Genomic DNA, 27247 nt, shown 5'->3' on the forward strand with positions numbered 1-27247 from the left:
ACTTCCAGAAATAACAAGATCTTCCCAAAGGTCTATTCTTTGTCTCTTCCTTTAATCCCCAAAGGATTGGAATTTGGGGTTAATTTTGTTGCAGGAGCAGGCATAGAAATCCAGTGCAGCTTGCATCAACACCTCTCATTCTGTTATCATCTCCGAATGTCTCAGGATTAGACCTTTCTTTTTGGGCAGTCAGGTAAAAAAAAAAAAAAAGGACAAAAAAGAAGTGGGTTTCTAACAGATGGCTCTGGGCTAGCAATGAGTTTAGTTTTGATCTAATTAATATTCCATGCATGTACATGTGTTATGAAAGAATTTAAAGCAAGTGTATGGAAAAAACCCACACCCAGAGACCCCGAGTACTGAAGGATATAATCACCAGGGGACTTCCACAACCTCATCCCATCCCCTACGTGTTTTTTATTCCTAGTTTAATTCTCTTCCAAATTTTTCCCAGATTATCCAGCATATGAATATATTTCACTTGACTTTATAGCAAAGTTCCTAATCTTCTTCTGGTAAGCAGAAATATAATGCAGATATAACAGTGATTCGAATGAATTATTACATCTGTCTACAAAAATACTGATTAAATGCTACCTTGCCAAACAGAAGTTATTTATTTGTACTCCCAACTCTCTCTTTATGCATTCGCACACGCAGGCACACCGGTCGTACGTGTGATCAGCCTGCTTGGGAGGTAACAGCCACGTCCCGACCTTTATTAGCTCTGCCCAGTCAAAAGACCAAACGTAGCAAGGAAAGATTTCCCAGGCTGTGCTTTTCAAGCCTGCTCAGAGCTTGTCATTCAGGGCCAGGTCTGAGTGTCTTCTTCGGATCTTTTCCTATTAATGTGGGGAGCCAAGCTGTGATCCTGGTTCAGCCCGAAAAACACTGAGCCTTGCAAGAGCAAGAAATTGGAACTTAATTCCCATTGAGGCGTTTCTTGTAGAAAGTAATTAAAATAAGCATTGATACACAAACAGCACTCCAGAGGACTATTGTTTTACAAGTGACAGAAATCTGCATTTTGACAATGCCATAGGCTCTTCAATTTAAAGGGTCCCTTCCTTAAAAAAGGGACTACAAAGGTGCATCTTGCAGCCTACTTTTCCTGAGGAATGTCTATGAGGAGGTTTCAATCACTATGACAACCTCTTTTTAATGCCAATGCTTTTCTAGCCCAGACAACTCTTTCCTGAGAAAGGGCATGTTTCAAGGCTCTGCCAAAACTGTGGTTAAAAGCGTTACTGACAAGAAGATAATCTATGAGGTTACCGTTTTGGCAAACGCCGGCTTTCTAAAAGAACTGGGAATTTTGCATTATTGCTGGCCAGAAGATTGCTGCTGTAAAGGGAAAAAAACAATAGAGTGAATAAGTAAAAAAAAAAAAAAACAACAGTCTGTCATAAGCGCCGTGTATTTAAAGCACAGGCATCCTGGGTTCTAATGTTTTTGGCATTTGGGGAGCTTGCAGCCCTATAAAGATGCAGTGTAGAGGGACAGATAAGGAGAACATGAGGCGCCCTCTCCAAATCTGCACTTTATTGCAATCCACAATAAACAACCTCTAGCACTTGCCGGAATCTTTATTTGCTGAGTCTCTGCTACGTCGCCATCAGAGAACAAGAAATCAAGCAGGATGCAAACATTTCTCATGACTCGTGTATTTACAGCACACATCTGGTCCTCTATTGCCACTGCCCTCTAGAATAAGCAAATAAAGGTTTTCCCTTTCACCAGCCCTTCGATGCTGTTCTGTAGGAATTACCTCATGGGGAATACGATGAAAGAAACTCTTCAATATTCACAGCACAGTCCCAGCCCTTGTCAATTTAGGGGCACATCAGCCCGGCCCTGTATGGGCTTCGCATTCCTACGAGATGGCTGCAGCCATGTGGCCCCATGGTTTTCCTGTTCAGTGAGGGTTCACACACACTCAGGTTCCAGCAAACGCGTGCTCGCTTTCTGTTCTGCTTTCTGACCTGTTAACTATCCTCACAGGCAAATAAATGAACGGAGGGGAAGGATATAGGCACAGCCACAGGAGCTCACAGCACATCAGAGGCAAATTCCGGAGTACAAAACGAGGATTTCGGAGCCCCCAGCCTCTACAAGCGCTCTTGCTACCCACAGCTTGCTGCAGGGGCGGACGATGGGCATGGCAAGCAGCAGGCAGAGAATGTTTTTGCAACCGTAGCCGGCACAAAAGCCCTTGCAGCTGTTGCTCTCGCATCTGAGGTATGGGAAGAGCCACGCTTGCACTCCAACAACTGCTCGCGTTGGCGGCTGGTGGCAGCAGCAGTGTCCCAGGAATTGTTTGCTTCTGCGGCAGTCATGTTCTTCGCACATGTGAGTATGCCCCAAACGCCAGGACTTCTGTTATACAGTAACAAGCCAGTGCTTTACAATATACAACAGCTAAAAGAAAGGAGGTGATCTTTAGGAAGTGCCTGGGTAGACTACATGACTCCATGAAAAGCCAGGGTAGCCCCTGACTTTCTAAGAGTATGACAACTGTATTGGGCCTTGTCCTCTAGAAGCAGCTCTTGTGTTGGAAGAAAAAGAGATGTTACAAACACAAAACCAGCAAATAAAGGGGCTGGGGAAACACCTTTGCTTCTGGAAGAATCCACATGAAGCCAAACACCTGCACCTGTGACTCCCACTAGGATCTGTTACTTCAGAAAGCCGTCAACAAGGTCAAACTAACACAAGATGTTGTCTCATGTTAGTGCTATTACTGACAAGTTAAAATACCAGAAGTAGGGTGGATGTCTCCGTATTTTGACCTCAAAAGTAGTTGCAGTGACATACTGGGATACGGCCACGTGCATACACACAAGTGAGCATGAACAATGTTGTAATACCAGGATATTTATACACCTCGGAGTGAGTACACAGCATCCCAAACAACTGGTAGCACTTGTATTTCTGCCATGCAATCATCAGGGAAAAAAAAAAAAAGAAAAAAAAAAAAGAAAGAAAAGAAACTAAGCTCCTAAGTATTCAGCCCAGGGATCTGAGGAATTTTTCCACAAAACATTTATGAATGGCTGTCCATCTGGCTGATGAAAATAAGCTTTGTCAGAAAAATGAGATCAGCAGAGGGAAAGGCAGCCAGCTCCCAGTCACGACAGCCAGCCCAGGCTGCGTGTCCGCAGCGCTCCAGCCCACGCAAAAAGGCTCTGCAGTGCAGACCTCGAGGAGGGGACAGGACACAGGGCTGGCGATGGTGCTCCGTGCTCAGTTACCAGCGTGACAGATTCCTTTCCCGAAACGCATCCTCTTGTTCCGGGGGCAGCAGGGCCAGCAGAGCTATGCGAGCATACATTTAGCCCTGAGCTATCTATAGCTTCTGCACATAGACGATATTGTCTCTCAGCTAAGAAAAAGGCTGGTCCTCGTCTAGTCCTCCAGGATGGATGCTGGTCTGGCTGGGAGGAGCCTGACCAGCGACAAACTCATGCATCCAACAAAGTCAGCTGAGGCACAGGCGCAGAAAGCCAGGCAGAGCCCCACAGGTCTGCCGACAGCGACGGGAAAACATCAGCCCAGAGGCAACACCTCCCAGGCTACAGCTGGAGACACAGGCCAGTCAGTTTAGGAAAGAGGTGCACAGGCAAGAGAAGCCCAATGAAAGGTCTACAGGCGCAAACACGCGAACTAGTCTAGACCAGGAAATTAGAAAGGTGCAGTTTTTGCTGGCGTAGTGCTGCTGACCAGGTTGTTTCAGCACAGTGCGTTCATATTTGGAGACTTGTGTCAGGGTACCCTACCCACGGAGCAAGCACAGGTGCAGCACAACAGGTTTCAACATCCCCCGGTTTCCTGGAAGGTGAGCTGGGCCTCTCCAGGAGCTGACGGTGAGGAAAGGCTCCTGGTTCTGCTGATATCACCGCTTCCTCTGTCTCCAGGGTTTTGGCAACCTGGACAAATTCCTCCTGAAATGATCTTAGATCCAGATATTGCAGATATTGGCATCGAGGACATCATTTCTGCAGTGAAGGGTGATGAAGGAGCGTTAAGCGGCAATACAAGAAAGAGGGGGTGTCCAGTTCCCCAGCTGCAGATCAGTTTGATAAGAAAGGCTTGGCCACAATCACTGAATGGGAGAAAAACCTCGTTCTGCAGTGCAACAGATGCCATCTCAGGCATCTTGTCCAGCTCCACAAGAAATGCGGTGGTGATACACATGAGATCATCCAGAGCAATGTTGCCTGTTCAGAAGAGGAACATGCAGGGGAGAGGGCATCTCTGAGCACCAGTGAGGAGGGAACTGGTGGCCACAGTGGCCTGTTCCCCAGACCTTAACCACACAAGAGACCTTCAGATGTCTCCATCAAAGCTTTTCCTTGCATAAGGAAAGATGTGGAGCCTCATCTGGACTGTCAAGAGTCTGGAATATTGCTCTATGCCAATGACACACCAACCTGGCAGTGCCCCACCTCAGCAGAGGTGCCTAGTTCAACACTGATGACCCAAGTGCCAGCCGTATGGAGGGGACAGCCAGCAGTTCTTGAACAAAACCAAGTTTTATGATTCAGGTAAAGATGCAGATAGTCCACAGGACTTTTAGTAGGAGGTCTGCAGTAAGAGCTTTGCACTCAGCTTCCACGAGACCTCGGGAACCCCAAGTCACGGAGCTGCCAGGTTCCCTCCTACCAAGTCGAGGGAATCAAGGGAGCTTCGTGGCCACCTTCGCCCTGCATCTCTCTCACCGGCAAAGTAAAGAGAGGTACAAGACCCTAACAGAAAACAATTTTTAGAAGTTCGTTCTCCCACAGCAGGTGCCAAGCAGGGTCCCTTGCAGTTGTCACCTGAAGGTCTGTGACATGACCACCACCCCCTGCTCCGGTACAGCAGTGACCTCCCTGCTCACTCCTGCCCCGTCCTCCAGAGAACCTCCCCTCCAGCCATCCTGTACCAGGGCCCCTCGTGAATGAGCTTCCTGCATACTGAGCAGTCCCTGCTGTAATAAAGAGGCTGTTTAAGCCACAAAAAGCTCCCGAGTATTTCTAGGTCACGCTAACAACCACACTAACAGATCCTGCAGATCACCTGAAGGTGCTCGTACACCTTTTGTCTCAAAGTCGAGAGAATTACCACCGGCTTCACTGGGGGCAGACAGAAAGCGTCTGGAAATAGCTTATTTTGGGGAGACACGGAAAGGGGTTTTAACGCCACAGGTGCTGACCTGCCGGAGGGCAGCTAGGCCGCGGCTGCAGCACAGCGCTGGAGCTGCTCGGCCCAGACAAAAGGGACTCTGTGAGCCCTGTCTGAGGTGGTCAGGGGCTGACAAAAGGCCACTGGCAGTCCCCTGGCACGGGCTCAAGCAATCTGAACTCTCCGCAGCTTTTTGAGTAACACAGCGCACTTAAAGCTGACACAGGCAGGAACTTTGCAGTAATCCTCATGTTAGCTCTTAGCCTGGGTTAATAATTCCCTGCTCAACCATCTGCGGCCGAGACACCACCAGGAGGATTCCAGTTAAGTCTCACCTATTAAAGAGAGGAGTTAAAAACTTACATGCAAGACTTTAAGAAAATTAAATGAAGCAAATGCCCTATCATACGTGCATGCACATAAATGCAGAGCTGTTGGTTGTTTTTTTTATTTTATTACAATGATTTATAATCCAAAATGGGATCAATACCAAAACTCTACACTCTACAAACACAAACAGAACAGAAACAGCAAATACTTTCCTTCTGACGTCCTCTGAGCAACGTTGCTGGAGATTTTCTCATTTTCACTTTCTGTCTCTTTTTAAGAAGAGACAAATTCAAACCTAACACCTAAGACCAAAACTCATCCAATGCTGTCAGCCCTGAGAAACGCTCTCAGATCCCATTTTGGGACAAGGTGCTCTCCAGCAGGCCGGTGACAGGACCGCTGTGGAAAGCCTCTCCTTCACCACCATCAGGCTCCCAAAGCTCCTTATACTTTCTAGATAATATTATCTGTGTTGGTCTTATTTTTTTTATTGTTGTTGTTTCTTTGTCTTTTCTTCTGAAGCCTTCAAATATCTTCTTTCCGGAATGAACTTTGGCTTCATAAAGAAATTCAGCATTTTCTGATATTGGTGGACAGCTGTCTTGTAAAAAACAAACAGATATGTACACCCACCCTGACCCTTCCATCATAAAGGGCTCACAAGGGGTCTGAAAAATTGGGCAGCTTTACCTGTCCTACCTCAAAGCCGAGTCCCGGCCAGGAACACAGCATTAACAGTTAAGGAGAACACAGGGATTTTCCTTTGTGATTCAAAGGCAATCCATAGAGCAATTAAAGTTCCAATCCAAATAATTAAAGTCGGGTTCAGATGCACTCGCAATTAATGTGGTTATAACAGCAGAAGGGCCCCGATATATAAACAAACAAATAACCTGACAAGGGGGGGTGGAATATTTAGCTGGAGTCAATGTTCCCTGCTGCTGGCGTGGTGGCTCAGCTCCACAGGTGGGATACGCAGATTCTGGGTTGAGGTGGGAAGAGCCCCTCAAGTCCTGGGCATCTCCCACCTCTCCCTTCTCCTGGGCATTTCTATAACCAGGAATTCCCAGGGGACAGGACCATGCGGAATCAAAAGTCAAATGGGGGCAAAAGCAGGAGAAGCAAACATCTTAATTTTGACAAGAAACCCACTGCAGGTCCTGGCTGCCCTGCATCACCTGCAGCAGGAGGAGAGCAAGCCCCGCGAGGCACAGCTCTCCCGCGCTTGTGCTGGCAACCCACCAGCTAGGAGGCTGCCAACAAATACAAATAGAAATGTAAAAATACATTTGCTGCACCTGGTTCTTTATTCTTCCCTGAAATATATCACTAAGCTCTGCTCTAACAAGAGAGGGGAGGCGATATAGCGTATATTTGTGTATTGAAATGGGTATTAACTGTATCCAAAACAGCCCAGTCAGGGGGATGAGAAAAGAGAATAACAAAAACTAGATGGGGCACCCTGCCGCCTCCCAGCCAGCAGCAGATACCCAGGGAGGGCTGCTTCTTCGGCTGAAGCTTTGCAAATTTTGTGAAGAAGGGTTTTTAAAGAATGATGTAAACACAGCAAACATTTTGCATAAAAAATGCAGCTCGAAGCACCTGAGAACAATGCAGGTAGTTAACACCCCTGTAATTTGTGCCTTCCCTGAATATGGTTTGGGCATAAATACACTAAGTTAGAGCGGGATGCTTTCATTTGCAAGCTCCTGGGCAAGTCAGGCACATCTGCAGAAGCCGTCAAGGCTGTCTTCACAGCAGGGTACAAGACCAGGAGCACTCCCTCCAGGGTGGTCAGGCAGACAACCAAGGGAAGGCATGACAAGGAAATATAAAATCACAAGAAGGGGAGCAAAGAACAAGTAATCCTTGTTCCTCATAGTATACGAGCTAAAGAGCACCCAGTAAAATTATCAGGCAACACGTTTTCATGGAAACGAACCACTTTCTGCAAGTGTGTGAGTCTAAACTGTGGGGACTGTGATCAAGCATTGGTGAAAGCAGAAATCTCAGGGAGGAATTAAATAAATTCAGAGATGAGGCAGCCGTGGAGCCCCAAAAGCCTTAAACATCTGCCTGCCAGCAGCTGGGACAGAGCAATAGAGGAAGGACCAGCCTGTACTTGTCCTGTTTCTCATACTCTCTCCCTAATATTTGTTACTAGGCAGAGCTAGAGCAGGGATATTAGCTCAGACACCCCTCTGGCCTCACATAATTTAGCAGCGATACTTGTGGTAGTAAATTAAGCAAGGTCAGGATATAGGCACGGTGCACGATCACCTGCAGCAGTGTCAGCGCCGGACCTGGAGCGTTTTTGGCAGGTTTTGGTAACGCCCTGCCAGGCTGCCCCGCTCCCCAGGGACGGATCCTGGCCAGGCTGGGACGGGACGGAGCAGGGGGAGCAGCCAGGCTCTGCCATTTGGCCTCCGGGGCACACCAGCATCCCTGCCTCGCTTAATGAGCTTCTGTAAACATTAGCAAGGGCAGGTCTTTTATACCATTAAATTACTTAAACATGCAAAACAGTGGTTAAAATCATCCAGACTATTTTCTGCTATCTGTACTGCAAGTGGGCTCATTGATCTCGCACATCAATAGAAGGGCCACTTACGCTAATTGGAGGGTATACCTTAATTACCTACACATGGTGCTGAATCAGAAAGGCAGTCGAGCTAAATCCTGGCCCCTGTGCGGCCCTCTGTCCCTAAAATTAGCTGTGCCAGATCCTCTTTCGCTGATCACCTGCCTCTCCTCCAGACTCATTTCTCCTGGAAGAGAAGGAAGAAGTCGAGTTTGCTTTTTGACTAACAAACACATCCCAAAAGGGAGTGCTGTAACTCACAGAAACTGCAACTCCTTCACGAAGCAGGATACACCTAAAAACTTCTCTGGGGAGCACCAGCTTTTCCAGGGGGCTGCTCTGGGGCATGTTATATTCAGGAAAACGTTTTGTCTGGGTGATGAGGTTGCTCCAGTCTGGGAGAAGCCCTGGTGCAGTGACGGGTGGGAGGGAGCTCCAGGCTCCTTCTCAGATGCCCAGGGACCCGCTGGACCACGGAGCTGGTCCTACAGGAGCTGCCTGCCCCCACGCTGGCTCTGCCTTGTCTAAAAATCAAATGAAATGCTCCTCGCTGGGCTTCTCAGCTGGGTCTACCTTCTATTTTACCTCTTACACAAGGTTTCCCAAAGAGCGTCGCTGGCTGCATTTCTCTCCTCTGATCAATCCATACTAAGGGGCAGGATAATCCTAATGCCCGTGCTCTACCTCCACCTCATTCCTGTGAGTCCATTAGGATGAAGACTGCGGCTGTACACAACAAGAGAGGTGGAGATCTCGGTGTGTGGTAAATATCTTTAACGCAAGGGCTCTGGGGAGCAGGGTAAGAGGGAGGGTGGTTTGAAATCAAAACACAGCTCAAGAGACATGAAAGCAGCTTTCGTCTTTGTGCTACACAAACCTGTCTCGGGGTAAACAGTTGCCACGCTTTCTAAACCAAAAATGATTAACAATTACGGACGGCTTAACCCAGTGCTACCTATTGTGCAAAGTCCTCTGTGGATGTTTGGAAACAAACAAATTATTTGAGCTTTTTTTTGTCATCTTTGATGATGGAGAAAGCACAAAGGGAACCCCAGGTGCACGGACGTAACTTCATCCTTGGTGGTTGCCTTGCAGTAAGAGGAATTTCCCCACCTGGAGCCCCTTGGGAGTTCAGCGTTAGCCAAACAGAGCCACCTTTTAATCCGACGATGGCTGAAACAGGGTTTACACGTTTTCTCCCACACCTCTGAAGAGCAGCAAACCAAAGGAAGGTAACGATTTCACGACAGCGACAGGCCACTTCCCAACATTTCACACATGTAAAGCAACTAATACGAGCCTGGTTCTGGTGAGTCACCCCCTTTACTTTGACTCATCTCCGTCGCCACTCATCAAGCGCAAGTAGCACGGGACAGACCCCGCTCGGTTGGTGCTGTCTCGTGAAGGCAGTTACAGCAACCTGCTTCACAGGTATCCTGCCCGCTCCTTCAGTACCTGGGTGCAGTTTCCACCCACACATGGACACATCCTGCACGCCAGATTTGTCTCCATCCTGGTTTATTTCACCCTTTGCCTTTCCTTAAAACACTCATTCCCTGCCGTGTGGTTCAGAGGAGACAAAGTAGGGGGAAAATAGGAGACGTGTGGACACGGCTCAAGGTAGCTCTAGATAAGATGACGCCTAAACCACCAGCAGCCTCCCTGGAGCCTCTCCGTTCCCTTTTCTAGCAGCAAGCCTACTGGTGGAGCTGCACCAGTCTTTGCAAAGATAGAAACTTCTCTTTTTTGAAGTGTAGCCAGAATTATGAGCACAGTCCTCTGAAGCCGGAAAGGTTTCCTGAAGTGTGAGAGAGGCCAGAGACCAGCCTTTTATATTCTCCCTCTTTGTTCAGATCAGGAATTTGCAATCCAAATCCCAGCCACACCAGGGCAGGCAATGAGCCCAGCCACTGTGAGTAAGAAGCATCTTAAAGAGTTCACGAGGCTGCTTGCCAAGGAGCTGCTGTGAGACAAGGTGAGCGCAGCTTATAAAGAACTGCGTGCACATAATGCCATTAAGATAGCAAATAAGAAACCTGTCCTGCAATGCACAGGAATGTGATAGTTACCTACTGCTCCCCTATAGCTGCAAAGAGTCCTTGAAATATTAACAGGGTTATCAGCATGCACTTATCAGTTACAGTAGTGCCTAGATAATTCAAAGGACCGAGCCAGAGCACATGAACACATACACTTTCCCAATGCAAAATCCTTATTATCATGACATTTACCTTTTTAAATCAACATTTGTTAAAACTCTTATTAACAAAACCAGAAAGGCAGTAACCTACGGGGAATGAAGAACCAAATTAATTCCGCTGTTTATTTTTGCATTCATTTGTAACAATATTTTCTTGGACTCTGTGTGTTTCCAAGATACGTGCTTTTAAACATGCTCACTGATTCTCCCATGGTTTTGAAGTTAGTAATACAGGTGCATTTCACACCACAAAACCTGTGGTAGGTTCAAGCTGTAGGGTTGGCAGAGCTTTGTACAAATGAAACCCAGGAGGTTTGTACCCACAGAAGAGTTGAGTGCAGACACGCTTATCTACATGGGTTAGGTGCTGACCATTGCACAAAGAGCACTGGAACAAACTCTCCCTGAGTCTGAGTCAATGTGTCCGTAAGCCAAAAGGACTTTCTGGAGACTTCCTTCCTTCCAGAAGAGACAAAAACCCAAACGTGGCCAAACATACATAATCTCCTCTAATGATGTAGCAGAGAACCCATCAAGCTGAGGGCGAAACATAAGCCCACCTAGTTGCTGCCTCCTCCTTCACGTCAGCCCTGGCAGCCACCCAACCATGGGCTGAACGCTTCTGTCTGGCACAAAGGAATAAAAATCTGATTTTTTTTTTTAAAAAAAGGAAAGTTAGACATTGGTTGTGCATGCATGGCAGACAGCCCTTAGATTTAGTTCCATCCCTTGCATTGCACTGGTACTCATCTGATACTTCTTCGAACTGTTTCTTTGCACTGTCAGAGGGTTTTTTGGTTGGTTGGTTGGTTCATTTTTATTAGTACTTTGGCTTTTTATCAACTTTCACCCCCCTTTGCCACTGTGCCACTGCCTCTGACACTGCCTTGACACACCAAGATATTTCTTCTTGCTAAGTCAGAAGTCTGGCTTTTCTTTTTCTTTTTCTTTTTCTTTTTCTTTTTCTTTTTCTTTTTCTTTTTCTTTTTCTTTTTCTTTTTCTTTTTCTTTTTCTTTTTCTTTTTCTTTTTTTCTTTTTCTTTTTCTTTTTCTTTTTCTTTTTCTTTTTTTCTTTTTCTTTTTCTTTTTCTTTTTCTTTCCTTTTCCTTTTCCTTTTCCTTTTCTTTTTCTTTCCTTTTCCTTTTCCTTTTCCTTTTCCTTTTCCTTTTCCTTTTCCTTTTCCTTTTCCTTTTCCTTTTCCTTTTCCTTTTCCTTTTCCTTTTCCTTTTCCTTTTCCTTTTCCTTTTCCTTTTCCTTTTCCTTTTCCTTTTCTTTCTTTTTCTTTTTCTTTTTCTTTTTCTTTTTCTTTTTCTTTTTCTTTTTCTTTTTCTTTTTCTTTTTCTTTTTCTTTTTCTTTTTCTTTTTCTTTTTCTTTTTCTTTTTCTTTCTTTCTTCTTTTTTCTTTCCTTTTTTTTTTTTTCTAATGGCAGACTGGCTTTTCAGCAACGTGGTGCATGGCAACAGCTCAGCACAAGGTCACACAGGTACTGGGATGGGTAGGACTGCAGCAGCCAGAAGCAAGATTCGCTCAGATTTGCTGCAACTTGCAGCCTGTGACATTTGGGAATAACTTCCAGACCCATTAATTTACCTGCTGAACCACACTGCCTTGTGGATTCTTTATCTTCTTTTGATACCAAGTTTAAGAAAAGACAGCAATGCTGTTATCAACAGACAACAGCTCACACAAGCTAAGGCAGTTCAAAGGGCTAATGCATGTGCAATTTGTTAATATGTGTGTTTAATTTCTGCAGCAAAAAGAGAATGGGAAGGAATTTTCCCATCAACAAGTTCAATTTGCTATTCAAGGAAGCTTCTCAAGGAAGTGTGTTCTATGTACATAATATTAATCATAAACTATCAAGTGTTCATTAATTTATCAAGCTTCATCTTAAACCCAGCTACGTTTCTTTGGATCCCTTCACAGAGAGGTTGTTCCACAAATTTGCTTCCCTAAAGGTTTCAAACTGCCTTCTAACATCCCACCTAAATTTATTCAGAGTTAGTTCACTCAGACTTTTTCTTTACTTTAAACTCCCATGCTCTTAACTTTACTTTCCATAAGTAATTCAGAGAGGTAGGCAGAGTAATCAGAGTCTTCCTTGGCTTTTATTCTGCAAAATGAAAGACGCAATCTTCTGCCATGAATTGTACCTCCAGTGAAACGAAATCGCTGTTCCCCAATTTGTCCTCTTCACAGCATACATTAACTTTTCTAGAATGGGAACTAGCAGAACAGTACAGACATGAGACATCAGCAATGCCTGGTACGACAGCATGTACTTCACTTGCTTTAATAAAACCATTGCACGTAACAAACCCCTGCAGCTGAAGACCCATGAATGCATTTTTCAGCTGTCCTGTTGCTTCCCTCTTCCTGAACCAACTCAGACACACAGACGGGTTGAACAAGAAGAGTAAGTTAGCTAACCAGTGTAATTTCAGAAAACGGAATAATTTTCCATGCCAGTATTTGATAATCCCTGATTATTCTCCCTTTCCTCATTTTGAATGCACAGCATGAAAAGAAAGATCAGGATTCTCTCAGCATTTTCAATATGCACTGGCTCAGAAGCAGGGCTAAGAGGATCATTCAGTCCAACCATGAGGGACCAGAAGCAGTCCTTGCCACAGGTCACTTCTAGGGAGATATGTTTGCCAAATGGTAACCTCGTTCTTTTCCGCATTCTCCTAGTCTTAAAAATAAATGAGTGCATGTGCCCACAGTGCAGACCTTTGCTGGTGGAGCCACAGTTCTGTCTGGGAGGTGGTCTCCGTGTTCCTGGTGGGACCGTGACTTCAGAGGTGGGTGATGCATCTGGCAGGGATTAATCCTAAGGAAGAAACACTTAGAATACTACCTAAGTAGGAGGAGGGCTACGTCTCCAAAAAGAGGGCATATCATACCCATGTAGCAATGTATTACTTTTTAAAAAATGATAGCATTGCCTCTAGATGAGATGCACTGAGATGCAAAAAGTGCTGAAATGCCATCACACAGAGGCTAATATGTTCCAAAAGATTTCACGACTCATAAATTATCGAAGAGCAAATTAAATGCTACAAAATCCCTCTGAACAGAAATGAAAAGTAAATTAATTAAGGCATCTAACAAGGAACAGAAGCAATGGCAGTTTGTTAGTGTGGGATTATTAACTGTTGTGCTTTCTAAAATTGAAACAGCACCCTGAAGCTCTAATGGACTGGCATCTCACTCGAGCAGCAACAGCTCCTGTCTGCAAACTGGTGCCCCACTGCCTCTCCCACCACTCCCCGAGGATGGAGTGGGTGCCACATGGCAAAAATGCCTGCATCCCAGGACCGACCCTATAGACATCAGGAAGTTCTTCACTCTGAGGGTGGTGAGGCACTGACACAGGTTGCCCAGAGAAGCTGTGGGTGCCCCATCCCTGGAGGTGTTCAAGGCAAGGTTGGATGGATAACCTGGGCAACCTGGTCTAGTGGGAAATGTCCCTGCCCCGGCAGAGGGTTAGAACTGGGTCATCATTAACGTCCCTTCCAACCCAAACCATTCTGTGATTCCCCAACCCAGCCAGCTTGCTGCCGACTGCCAGAAGTGGGAAGTGTGGAAGGATCATGCTTGTTAAAACCAAGTCAGAGCCTTACTTTCAGTAATCGCTGCACTGTAAAATGGAAAATTACTGCAGAGAGGAAAAAGCACTGGAAAGGTGAGTATGGACATGTGGCACTAAAATCATCAGGCTGAGCTCTCTGCTGAATAAACGGAGGGAAGCAGTGACCTCGACAGAGCCCTACCTGGTGAATGAGAGAAGAATATGCCTTACTGGGTATTGGGCAACATCATGTAATATGAGAAATGTGGCACAAAAACCAACACCAGGTATTTCACAACTGCAGAAATCTCAGGCTGATTTCTTTAAAATTCAGTTTCATCACTGGAATAAAATTTAATTAGTCTTTTCTTATCATTAGCCATGTATCTAACTTCTTTGAAATACCTTAAAATGTACAATATCCCAACTTTATGCAGTGCTAACCCAGCAAAATGTCATCCTACATGATCAGTTTTGGATGTACAGAGCATGAGTAAAGTTGTTTACCTCAAGGGACAGTTTTCAGTCTGATTAGCACCAGCAACCAGGCCTGGGGGAAAGCCTTCCAATCAGCCATCAAAGTCATCACTTTACTTTCCCTTTAGGCCTTGAAAGAGCAACAGGATCTTGTGACAGCTCAAGGGTGATCAAGAAGAAAACAGCAGAAAGGAGGGAGTAACCAACACCACTTCCAAGCAGGCAAAACTGCTTCTTCTGGAGGATTTCCCGCAGAAAACAAAGGTATTGATGCTAGACTGCCACCCATGCTCTGAAGAATTTGGATAATTTTATCTAATCATCTCAGCACCTCGTTTCAGAGCAGCCTGATGCATGTTCCCGCCAAGGAATGAATCAGCTCTCGGCTTAAGAAATTCCCAACGATCTGGCAAAGGACATATTTTAAAAGTGATTGTAGAAAAGTTTGTAAAATTCACTCATCTAAAACAAGCTCACTGCATGCAATACAAAAAAAAAGTCCTCGTTTCTCATTCCTCACCTGAGTTTATTGCTATTAATTGGTCATATCCATCAATGCTGCTGGTAGTAAATAGCAGTTTCCTAGTTTAAAGCCTTTTAAAGCTGAATGATGTCCCAGGCACTGCTGTTAGCTGAGCTGTAAGGGAGACGAGGCATGAAGGCATCAGCTGCATGTGTCAGCCACCAAAACCTCCGTGGTACCATCACCACTTTATAGGTGATGTTAGTAATAGGTATTAATTAATTTTAAAAGCTAACAATGTTAGGTAGCTTAGCATGTAGAGACTAAAAGTTAACCCATCTTACCTAACATTGCAAAAACGCACAGAAATCTGCCCACATCACTTCAGCTCTCAACAAATCCTTTTCCAAGAAGCCTGCAAAGTCCACCAGAATGAACAGGCACGTTTTGTGATGTCAAGAACTGGAATTAAGATGGGATTTAAATTATCTGCCAGATGGGGAGCTCATCATGTAGAGCACACACTGCTACATTATCCTGTGTCAATAAAGGGAGGCCAGCATCAGAATACACCCCATGTGAAGGGAAAATAAGCAAACCAATGGGTTAGTTCGACCAAGTCATCTCTGCCAAGAGATCTTTACTGCATGTGTCATGACAGTGTCGGCTAGCTGTAGCGTCAGCGAGCACATTACGGGAACAGCCACAGGATCCAAGCAACAAGCAGGAACAAGTTGGTAATTACCAGCAAGTCTATCATCACGGCAAACTGCAGTGAGAAAGAGAATTAAACAGTAGGTGAAGATGCCTCCAACTCTGGATATTTAGCAGCGTAACTCAAGTCTGATCACACGAACCCTTCCGTAACTGACCCTTTCATTAATCAACGTGGGGGCTTCTCCACATAAAAGTAAGTCAGAGGAAGCGTTTTTTAAAATATATCTACAAATAGTGAAAGCCAGAAAGCAAGCAAATCAGCCCTGATCAATAGGAGAGCACTCCCTGCAGAGGCCTGGGGTTCCTGTTTATTCTACGTTTGAGTTCCCAGGCGGGAAGATACAAGTCCCTGGCTACAGCCAGCGCTGACCTAGTCCTGACATGGCCTGAACAGCTCACGCTCCAGCTTTTATGGCAGCCGAAACAAACCCCGGCAGCTTCAGGCCAGGGCCAGACTGCCTACGCTGGGGCTCGACTGAAGCGGAGGTGCCCAGACACAGGCCGCGAGCCAGGAAGCCTCTCCGGCGCGCGGCAAGTGTCAGCATGAGCCCAGAGCTCATGGCACTAACCCAAGAGATGGGAAACGTGAGGCCCACAGCTGCTTCTCTATCCTATTCGGTTCCTCTTTAATGTACAGCACAGTAAGAGCTCTGAGATCAAGGCCTGGAGCCCTGCCCATCTGTGCCCTCGCTAAGTGTCCCGATCGCTATGTTGAGTGAAGAGCCCGGGCTGTAGCGGGATGGTATTTCAAGTGCTCCCACTTTATAGGACACTTGACTGCCTAAATCAGGATACTGCCCCAGAGAGCGGACACCTAGACGTGAGGCACCGTGGCATGTAATGGCTAGATACGTAAGTCCTCTACCGGATCTGAGCTGCGAAAGGTGCCAAGCGCCTCTTCCCAGCCGCGCTGAGAGAAGCACCGCCACACAGCCACGCCTGGTGGTGTCTGGAGGCTGGTAGTCACACACTGCCAGAACAAACAATGCTCTGGTTAATGTGTGACAACTTTTACAGGATTTAAACTAAATTCAGACAGCTATACAGAAACAAACAATACAGCCAGGGTGTTAAAAGGCCTGCTTTGGAATCAGACCCAGCAGGATGAAAGCTGGAAGCACGTGAGTAATGAGGGGCTGAGCTCATGGAAAACACAAAAGTGCTATGACATGAATTCAATCAAATAAACTCAATGACTGGCTAATATCAGTTTTGAATAGGGTCAAGGAGTCCAATCTGGAGCTCAGCACTGACGAGGCCACAGCTGGGGTGCTGTGCCCAGTCCTGGGCAAGTATAGACAGTACAAGACAGACGTGTAAAAAGGAGAGAGTCCAGCAAAGAGACATGAAGATGATGAAGGGACTGAAGCACCTCTCCTATGAGGAGAGGCTGAGAGAGCTGGGACTTTTCAGCCTAGAGAAGAGGAGGGTCAGGGGTAACTCATCAATGTAAATAAATGCCTGAAAGGAGGATGCAAAGAGGACAGAGCCAGGCTCACTTCAGAGCACAACCTGGGACACGGGAGGTACTGCCGTGCTGTGTGGGTGATGGAGCACTGGCACAGGTGGCCCAGCAAGGCTGTGGATCTCCTTCTCTGGAGATCTTCAGAAGCCGCCTGGACGTGGTCCTGGGCAGCCTGCTCTGGGTGTCCCTGCTTGGGCAGGGGTTGGAGCAGCCGGCCTCCAGAGGGCCCTGCCAGCCTCAGCCTTTCTGTGATTCTGTCCCGAAAGAAAAGAGTGAACCCAACAAACCCAGCAACTTTTTGAACCCATGGTACGTGCTTCAGTGGCACAGCAGCTACTGAGAATCACCTTGATTACATTTGATCCTTTACCAATATTCATTCTTCTGAAGACTTCTAAACCTAACTGTCCCCTGGGATTTAGCAGCAAAGACAGACTGCTAGATGCTGGTCACTGTGTCTGTGAAACTAAATTCGATGGGTCCAGATGGTTTTGCTTCTCCCCAAAACTGGATACAAACCGCAGACTCCACAGTAGGAAAGAGATGTAGTGTTGACAAAGGTTGTTAACAATGGCCTTTCCTTCTCCCTCCCTCAAAAAGTGTTGAAATATTTTGACCAGATGTGTCATTTCCAAAAGTGCTAGAGACCTGATGGAATGTAGCATCTATCACACATTTGGCAATGGTGTTGAAAACAGATTACTTTTCTTTGTATTTGATAAGCATAACGCGTCTATGTTTATTATGTGGTCCCCTGAGGATGTATTACAGGTTTACCATTTCATTTATTTGCTTTTTCTGTGCTTGGCAAGTGTAAATAGTAGAATAAATACGAAGGCAGTTACAGCTTAGCAGCATTAATGGCTTGTTGAAACAAAGTCCAGAAGTTTTCCTTTCTCTACAGCAAATCCTACTTTTCTGTCCAATTGCTTTTTTTTTCCAAGTGCAAAGATCACCTTTCTGAAGTATTATAGAGTTTTAGTTCTTTGTTGAATGCCAAATTCCCATAAAAGCATATTTTTCCTCTTCGTACACTTGAACACCTGAAAACATTTAAAGTATATCCTAACATTACTCATAGCAAAACACTTTCCTGCTTGCAAGTTATAGCCTCCCCCTATTCTTTCTATCTAGTCTGCTAAGCCTGTAAATATGGGTAGTTTGCTGTAACAGAAATAAGTACAGTCATCACTACAAAAGAAAACTAACCCTTCCTTCCTGGCACGTACAGTCAGGGTGGGTTCACCCCGCTGGGCTTTGGCCAAGTAACAGCAAGGCAATTAGCCCAAGTCACTCACCTGTGTTCCCTCTTTAATCAGGGGGGTGAGGTGAGCACCTCCAGCCCGCAGCCCTCCCGCCTAGCGACTAATCGTGGGTGGGACCTACATGTTTTACCTTATTTCTCTCGGGGGTGGTGCCACGTGACATAAATCTGACCATCAGAAGCAAACCGTGCCTTTGATTATGCTATTTCAGCCCAACAAAATCAACAAGTTGCAATGAAATCTAAACCTAAGGCTATGCATCCATGCCTTATAAACAATTGTGCGAGACTAATCCTCACCAAACAAACAAGAAATCGCTGAATGACGGATTTCAAAATTTTCCATGAAGATTACATCCTGCCCCTGTTTGGAAACTTGTGTTACATCTATAAATAGTTCTCTGTTTTTCAACACTGGAAAAAAGAGCTGCACTGGGGGGAAAAGCAGTAAAACTGTCACTTGTCACAGGAACACAAAGTGGCAAAACTGAATTTAATCAGGTCTTAGACATTCTTTCTTTCAAGTGGACAACTACTGTGAACAAGGCTTTGAAGAACTGAGCCCCTTGTCAACTTGTTCTGTACTCTGCTTTAAGCAATCTTTTGGCAAAACGGTCTTAAAAAAAGGAGCAGAAAACAAAAAAGCCAATTACTCATAAAGGACAGAATTGGCATAATTGTTTCTTAAATGTCAAAGTAGATGTCAGAGTAGTTTGAGTACTATTTTGCCTAAAAAACATTACCATTCCCCTAGAAACCGGGACAGAATCATTATAACATGAACAACTGCCAAAAAGGCTCATCAGATCTGATCTGAGTATCTTCAGCTCTTTTAACCCTTCTACATTTCCTAGTGACTCTCCATCAATATTTTTGGAAATACAAGTCTATGTGCCAAAGGAAGCCAAGAGAGTTGCCCAAATCCTGTAAGTTAGGCAATACTGACTTAAGCACAGAAATTGCATTATCTCAAGCATTTGAATGAAGCAAGTCTGACCCCACCGACTGGCTCTCAAAATCCTGAGGGCTTTTCAAAATGAGGGAGAAGGGATGGAGAGTGTATAGATTGCGTGTTATGACTAACATTTGATCCTCCCCTTACTCATCTTCTATGCATGAGTGTTACAGCTAGAGTTGCCTCTTAAATATTGAACAGGTATTTGTAGCACGTAGGTTTGGAAGAGGTCTTTGCTTCACATTTGCTTGTTTCCTGTCCAGAAAATGAAATCCAGTGGGGGGGTCCAATGAAATCGCTCTGCTTGTACCGAGGCTGTGCTATGGTGCAGTCACTGCTGTCTATTCCCTAAATAGCCAGATGCAAGTGAGCACAGATATACCTACGTATGCAGCAGCTCCACATCTGGCTGCACTGTAAACACAGCACGGGTGCTGTGTGCTTTCATATGCCCCTGAACCCATGAACCCTGAGCATCCACCCAGCTAAAACACCAGAGACAACCCACCAGGGTTGGGAAGGCAAGGAGGCCTGGGTTCCCATCCAAGTGTGCTAAGGGTCCCACCAGAAAGAGGCAGTGAACACCCAGAAGGGCAGCGAACGTCCTACCTACCCTCGCTAAAGCCCAGCATTGCATTTGTCAGTCACGGCTTGGCTGACGCGTCACTGTGAATGGAGGCATCTGAGAAAATCCATTCAGCTCAAAGATGGGAGCTTTAAGATATTGAGAATATGTGCTGAAGGAAAACAGACCACTCAATGAGCAAGTGTAAAATTATACGCTTTATCAGCAGCCAGCTACTTCCTCGGGTTAGGATGTTGGAGATAATAAAGTATAAAATGCCACTGCTTCATATCACCTGCTCTCTCCGTGACTACTTCTACTTCATGCTTACCATCATCCTAACATCCAAACCTAGAAAACTGTTCCTTTATTCCAAACAAAAGGTTCTTTTGTCATTACCCTTTACAACAATATTTATTCTGTATGGGACACTTGGCAGTCGGCTCTACAACCTCGGCCTGAAACAATTCTGAGCCACAGAGAAACATGGGACCAGAACAACAGAACACAAGGGGATTCCTCCCAATCCCCAGGTGTAAGTCACTTGAAGGAAAAGCACTTCAATAACTTCTCAGAAGGAAGAAAATCACAACAAGGGCATACAGCAAGGAAACCAATTCATGAACACACCCTGAAGCTTAAAAAGCAATCCAGAAATAATAATAATAAAATTACAAATCCAATTTAAAATGGCTATTATAACTATCTCCCCATTTGCAAATAACTTGAAGATAGGGGAAAAAAAGTTTTCCAGGTAATATTTCTTTAATTTTCATTTCTATCACTGGAGACTTGCTATCAAGTAAATCCTAGGAGATCTTTCTCCCTCTCTTATCTTCAGACTCATTCTTCTTACACCTTCTCCTTGTTATCCTAAAATCTACCTCTTTCCTGAAAAGCACTGAGGAAAGCATCCTCATTTAGGCAATAAAACATTAAATAAAAGTATCAGTGCACTGAGCAAGGTGTGTACAAAACCAGCTGAAAAAACCCACCCTGAAACCTCATTAAGCCACTTCTCAATCAACGCAACCCAAAAGCTTGCACAGAAATTGTAACGAGACGATGCTGCAAATACAAACATACACTTGGGTTTTTCAGCAGCATTGCTGAGCTTGGCTTTATGTAGGGACTTGACATATACTACATCAACAAACAAGCGGAGCAGCTCGAGCTCTCCCCAGAACCTCTGGCTGACCGCCCCAAGCACACGCACAATCCCAGTGCATCAGTGCCCCTCCGTGCCCTGGCTGGGGTCTCCCCGACACACGGCCGGGTTTAGGCTAAGCTGCCTGTCCCCAGCAGCTGTCCCGGGCACCCCTGCATCTCCATCAACCAGTTTCCCACCTAGAGAAAAGATATATGCTATCCTACTTCATATATACATTTTTTGTATCATTTTTCAAGGACAGCAGAAATGCTGCTACATGCCAAATTCTCAGTTTGGTCCTTAGACACAGGTGTTTTCTGGATTGGGTACAGCAATTTCCAAAGGAGGGGGTAAGTAATGTGTTTTCATTGATTTTTTATTTTGTTTTTCTCTTCAGGAACTGATTGCAACCCCTGGTATTTATGGTTCAAAGTTTCACTGCGTGGCATGAGGTCAAGAAGTGCCATCTGAATGTGCTTCAACCGCTGAGATACACCAAGGTAGAAACATCTAGTTAAACACTGTCTAACAAAAAAAATGGGTGTATGGAGGACACGCAAACAGGGAGACACATTTTTAGTGACAGCTACTTTTATGGTAGCTCTTTAGCTAGTTTTACAGTAGCTTTTTCTGAAAGAAGTTGATGGACAAAATTGTCTGAGATAAAACATCCCATTTAGTTCCCAAAGTACACTGCGGTAAACATTTCTTTTTTATAACTGGAGATGACTATTTTAGCAAAGAAATTGTTTATTTACTTTAGCTGCAGATAATTTGCTATTTGTTTACACGCAAAAAACATCTTTTATCTCGGTAAAAAGTTTATTTTCTCAGTCAGACTTCTAATAAATATTTTTGCTCCCGTAGCCATAGACACTTTCCTGTCTCTTGAAACAAAAATACACCACTCCTATGAAATCCAGGAACGAGGTGGAAGGAAACACATACGAAAGCAGTGAGGCTGCAGCAGCAGCTTTTTATCAGCTGGACCAGATCATACAGAGGATGAGGGCAAGTCGCCCACCCGCAGGTTGGAGGGGCATCTCCCCGCACTGCCCCCCATTTACACAGGGGCAAGGCAGGCCTCAGGTAGCCACGGCAGCCTGGGAGCTCTCTGATTTTAAAAGGATGGTCTTTACTTTGGATTCACTGTTTAGGAACACAAACGTAAGCGTTCAAAAGCACTGTGTAAAGGCTACTAGCCATTATTTCCCATTTCATACACAAAGCAATGACCAGGGGTAGCAAACACACAGCCCTGGGTATCGCGGCCTGCTGCTTTCCCAGTGAGGCCACTTGTTGCTTCCTCCCTGGTCTTCACAGGCTCCTGGGTGCCTTTTTTCCTTCCCTCACCCTCACGCTGGATGCACACATGAAATGCAAGCACAGGCAGGGCTGCACAAGCTCCCCAGGACCAGCTGAGTGCAAAATCCTCGTTCTGTCAGGAAACGTGCTCTGTAGGAAAGCCGCACCTCCGCTAACGGAGGGGAAGGTGCAAGGAGAAGCAGGGAGGGAGCATCCTTTCATTTCTATAATCCTGTAATTGTATAACCCGCAGGGTTTGCATCAAAGCTGTGTTTTGGGTGACAGGAATTTACTTCCTTGGTGGACAGAGGAGGCCACAGAGAGCAGTTTGGGTGCCAGTGCCTCCTCGATGATACCTAAAAGTGGTCTGGCTCCTCTGAAGCCTGGCAGCATCTACCTGCTGACCACCAGAAGTATCCCACACAGCAGAAGTGCAGCAGAGCTGCTTGTGCTGCCTATCTGCACCCAAAAACAGCCTCAACAGCCCCGTACACCCTCATCCAAGGGTGCTGGAGGCACAGCCTCCCCAAACACGGAGGCAGCAGGCCAGCACGCAGCTTGATGCTCCCAGCCCACATCCAGGGGCAGGGGCATTTTGTTGTGGCGTTGAGTGCGATGGGGGTGTGCCGGCTCACACACACAAATAACCCCCCCCCATGCCCCATATCTCAGGCACAACCATGGTCTTGCGTTTGTCCGAAGGGTTAAAACCAAGTGTTATGTCTTCTGTTACATTTGTATGGGGAAGGCACAGAGCTGGAGATCCAGGAGCGTTAGCATAATGGCTTTTAAATTACAATAATAATGAAGATCCTTTAACAGGACCGCAGTTCAAAATAACAGAAGTTTATTGCACCAGGCAGGAGCTCTACCTTGATTTGTATTTGCTGATAGCCAATAATGTCACTGAATGCCAGTGGAGATTTAAAGTCAAAGAAATGTAAAGGCAATACTTTAGCTTGCATGGCCCCCCAAATGCCTGGGTATCTACCCCGTGCTAGGGAAACCAGCCCATGTCAAAGCACAGAACTGAAGAGTGCTGCCTTCCAGAAATGGCATGTTATATGACATTATTTTACATACTCTGGAGCATTCAAAATCTCTAGTATACACTCAGGTTGACTTCTGTCTGCTCTGTTCCTTGAGGAGGGTGCACACACTTCTGTTATAGTGCCTGGGTGAACTGTCACTAATGATAAGTGGGGCTGCTTGTGGCAGTAGCAGCCAAGCAGGTGCAGGCAGAGTGTGCAATGTGATACCCAAGCAAACTCGTGCAGCATCTGTGCGCAGCTGAGGCCAGCACCAAGCCTTCCTCCGCTGCACGAGCAGGGACCGCAGCACAACGCTTAACACGGGACAACATCACAAGACTGGAGCAATATTCAACCAAAGAAGAAAAATCCCCAAGGAACAAGAATCAATTTGACATTACTGTAAGCATCACTGTGGAATAAAAGTAACCTTCTATAACAATCCTGCCAATTCAAGTTATATATTTACTAATAACACTAAGAAGTCACAGACTGACCTACACATACCAGAACCCCAGAGTAAAATCCTGGCCCCCTGGAAGGCAAGGGCAGGATTTCAGCAGGGTCCAAGTAGTTAACAGAAACCTAATGATGATATGTGCAGGCATGGGAATATGAGGCCAAGTTCTGCCTTCCTGCAGGAAAACCTGGAAGGTATGAGGGTAACAGAAGAATGTGTCCTTCTAAGTGACCCCAAGCCTGCACAGCGAGTACCAGCTCCCAGGGCAAAGGGTAGCTAAAACGAGGGGCTCTGAGGGATACATTACTGCCCCTGTTCACCTCTCGCCAAATGGAAAAAATTCCACTGGGTGGAAGAGACATTTTTTTTCCTTTTTTATTTTTTTCTTTTCTCTCTTTCTTTTTCTTTCTTTCCCCAGCAGTACCTGGGGGCTGTGTGAGACACTGGTGAGCGCAGGTGCCCACGCAAGCAGGCAGTGGCAGCCAGGAGCGGAGGTGGGCAGCAAGAGGCAGCTGGCACAGGATGCTCGGGGGCAGTATGGGATTTCCCTCAGGAGCTGCCATAGCCTGGCCCCATGCACTCAACCCAGAGACAGAGCTGGAGCACTTGGGGCATGCCTGGAGCACATCTGGACGAGCTTCATCCCAAAGTGGGCTGGTCCGCTCACTCCACGCGACACGCACAGAAACCAGAGAGACTCGCTTCAAAAGAGCCTGACTTCAAAAGCTCCCGCTCGGGATCCAGCATGCAAATACCCACACGCCCACGGGAGCCCCGCCATCCACATTCCTCCTTCCTCTCCTCGGGTCTGCTCCTGACGGGCTGTGGGGGCACGGCCCTGCAGGACTCACGGCCCAGAGTGAGTCTACACACGTAGGGCCTACACACGTAGGGCCTACACACGTAGGGCCTACACACGTAGGGCCTGCCAAGGGCACCCCATGGCCCCATGCAGTGCTGAAGGTGTTTACTTTAGGTAAAGTTTTAAAACCTGCCACTCTCAGGTTTTGCAAGACCAATTCTCTCAGTTTTCTTGGTTTTCGTGATTCTTCAAGTTTTGCTTATACGCAAAATGACAAAATTACCATGCTTACTCAAACAATTCCTGCATCAAACCCAAGGATACAGGTTTTAGCTATGTATCAAAGCCTCAAAGTGATTGAATTGGATGGTACGGCTCCTCACCAGCCTCAAACACACTTACATTCCTCAGCAGCACAACACAGCTCTAGGTGGAAACCAGATTTTTACAGCAGCACTGTTACTTCCGACTCGTATATAGATCAAATTCCCCAAGTTCATAAAGAGCGCAAATTCCTCACTGACCTGAACAGCAGCTGCGAGCAGGGCAGGACTTTGTGTTTGTCTGGGTTGAGAGGTTAATGGCTACTCGATAGACACGTTTTTCAGTTAACTGGCAGGTCATTTTAGGAGATGATTTGCAGGTATTTTGCAACGCTTATAGATAACCAGGTGGAGCTCTGTCTGAGCATTTATTTTTTTTTTTGACTGTATCAGATAAACCAGAGAAAGCAAGCAGGTGAAAGTTTCCTGGATACAATCACAAACTGCAAGACTCCGCCCTTCCAGTTTCCAAACAGCCAACTTCTCGAAACAAATACCAAAGGGAGCTCAGCGCTTGTCGGAATTACTTCAGAATCCTGCCCACAAAAACCCTATTTCCAATATCTCAGGACATGCAGCAGACAGACAGATCAATATCACAGAAAAGCTGCAAAGTTCACATCTTCACCCAACATGAGAACGATGCAGTAACAGCCAAGCTCCTAATACTTATCAAAACAGAGGTCTCCAGTCCTTCATGTCCCTGCCTGAGACTTCATGCACCTAAACTGCCTAAGTCAGGCTGTGAAAGGAACAGCTCCTATAATCTATTTTTCTGTCCTGAACACTCCAGTGTAACAAAATGACTTCTCCAAGCTCCTTGCTCCTAGTCGAGGTCTTATCTTCTGCTATTAGCTACTGGTTCAGGCAGACAATGACCACGCAGCCACCTGAGCGTTAATCCAAATGTTTTTTTAAGGCCACAAGCCAGTTGCCTGCTTTTTCTGCAAGTCCTCACAGGACACAGAAACGGCATTTATGAGCTAACTTACCACCTCAGCTGCCCCCCAGCATTTTGTAAGAAATAGGAGTCGCTTGTCAGGTGACGCACCCCAACAAATTCAATCAGTGCAGTTAATATCACTTTCATTTTCCTGAAGCAAAAAGGAACACAAGCCTGCAAACACAACAGAGAGCAGGGCTCTGTCCCCTGAGGCCCCGCCGCACTTAATGACTACTTACAGTAACAAGCACTGCCAGGATTACGCCACAGTTTGGTATTTTTTTAATACAATCCTCCAAAAAAGAAGCATCTCCCAAAGTGTCATTCTATGTGCCTAGTACTTTCAGCTATTTTATGCAAAAACGAGTACAAATATTAGCTTTAGGGTTGCGCAGGGAGGCAGCAAGGAATGTATCTGGTTATAACGTTTGAAAGTCAACAGAAGTATGGGATCAGGTCCACAGTAAACTTTATGGAGTGGCACCTGCAGAGGAAATTACTCATTGCATGATTGATGCCACAGAGGCATAAAAAGTAATTCCATGATAAACAAGCGACAGAGCAGAAAAAGAATATCCTAAGAGCGTATGCATGCTCACATAAAAGCACATACTGAACAGTCTACCTAACAGAAGAAACAGTTTCCACTGACACACACAAGTTCTCCAAGGGTGGAAATCACACAATACCCGTCCCTCTTCGCCCTCACAACGGGAGAGATCTCTCAGTGCTGATCTTGCTGCTGTTGGGCCAGTATCTGCCCTTAGCCCTGAGGCAGCAACCCTGGAGCCATTAGCCATGTTACACAACTATTTCACAGCCTCGTAGCTTCAAGAGCCGCCGTGTCCCCCAGCAGCACTCTGCCTGTCAAACCAGCAGAGCCCCACCAGCCTCACATCTACCCAGGCCATGCCAACGGAGACATGAGCCAAAGCCTAGGGATCAATCAGCCAAACCTCCCAGTGGGCAGATGAGAATAATCAACTGGGCTACATCTTGTTAAAAAAGCATGGATACAAAATCTCACCTTTTTTTTTTTTTATAAACAAAAGAGAATAAAAGGATGAGAGGAGCTGGCTCTCCGAAGCCATCACGTCTTACCAATCGTAGGCTTAACCCCAAGCACTACAGATACGCGTGCATTCCCTGCATCTTTGCAAGTTAGATTATTTACTACCTTTATGCAACCACATCAGAAAAGCTTTAGCCAAAGTACCACCTAAACCGAGGGAATATATACCCCCCCACAAACACATATTTATTTACCCTCGTGATCCACATTTACTAAACGACTTCAATGCACCACTTCAATGCACAGCACATGGGCTTGATACATTTTTGTGGTTCCTCTCCAAGAACTTCACAGATAAATTGCTGCCTCAGGAAACTGAAAGTTGCACATTAAACTGCAAGGAGCTTATTTCTGCCCATGCCACCACACTGGTCCAGTGAGCAGACACTTTATGAACCTCGAACGC

The 27247-nt window shown here is 45.8% G+C and overlaps 1 protein-coding gene and 1 long non-coding RNA gene across 6 annotated transcripts in view; both read right to left on the reverse strand.

Annotated features, from left to right (window-relative positions):
• The window catches only part of CELSR1 (cadherin EGF LAG seven-pass G-type receptor 1), a 166589-nt gene that overhangs the window by 135598 nt on the left and 3744 nt on the right, over positions 1 to 27247 (reverse strand). The window lies entirely within an intron of this gene.
• On the reverse strand, positions 175 to 27247 carry LOC308199098. The gene is made up of 2 exons (XR_013954387.1): positions 24612 to 27247; positions 175 to 24566 (listed from the first exon to the last, which is right to left on the reverse strand). It is a non-coding gene; the product is annotated as an uncharacterized lncRNA (long non-coding RNA).

This window comes from Anser brachyrhynchus (genome assembly GCF_964034855.1).
Source record: "Anser brachyrhynchus genome assembly, chromosome: 1".
In the NCBI taxonomy this organism is placed as follows: domain Eukaryota; kingdom Metazoa; phylum Chordata; class Aves; order Anseriformes; family Anatidae; genus Anser; species Anser brachyrhynchus.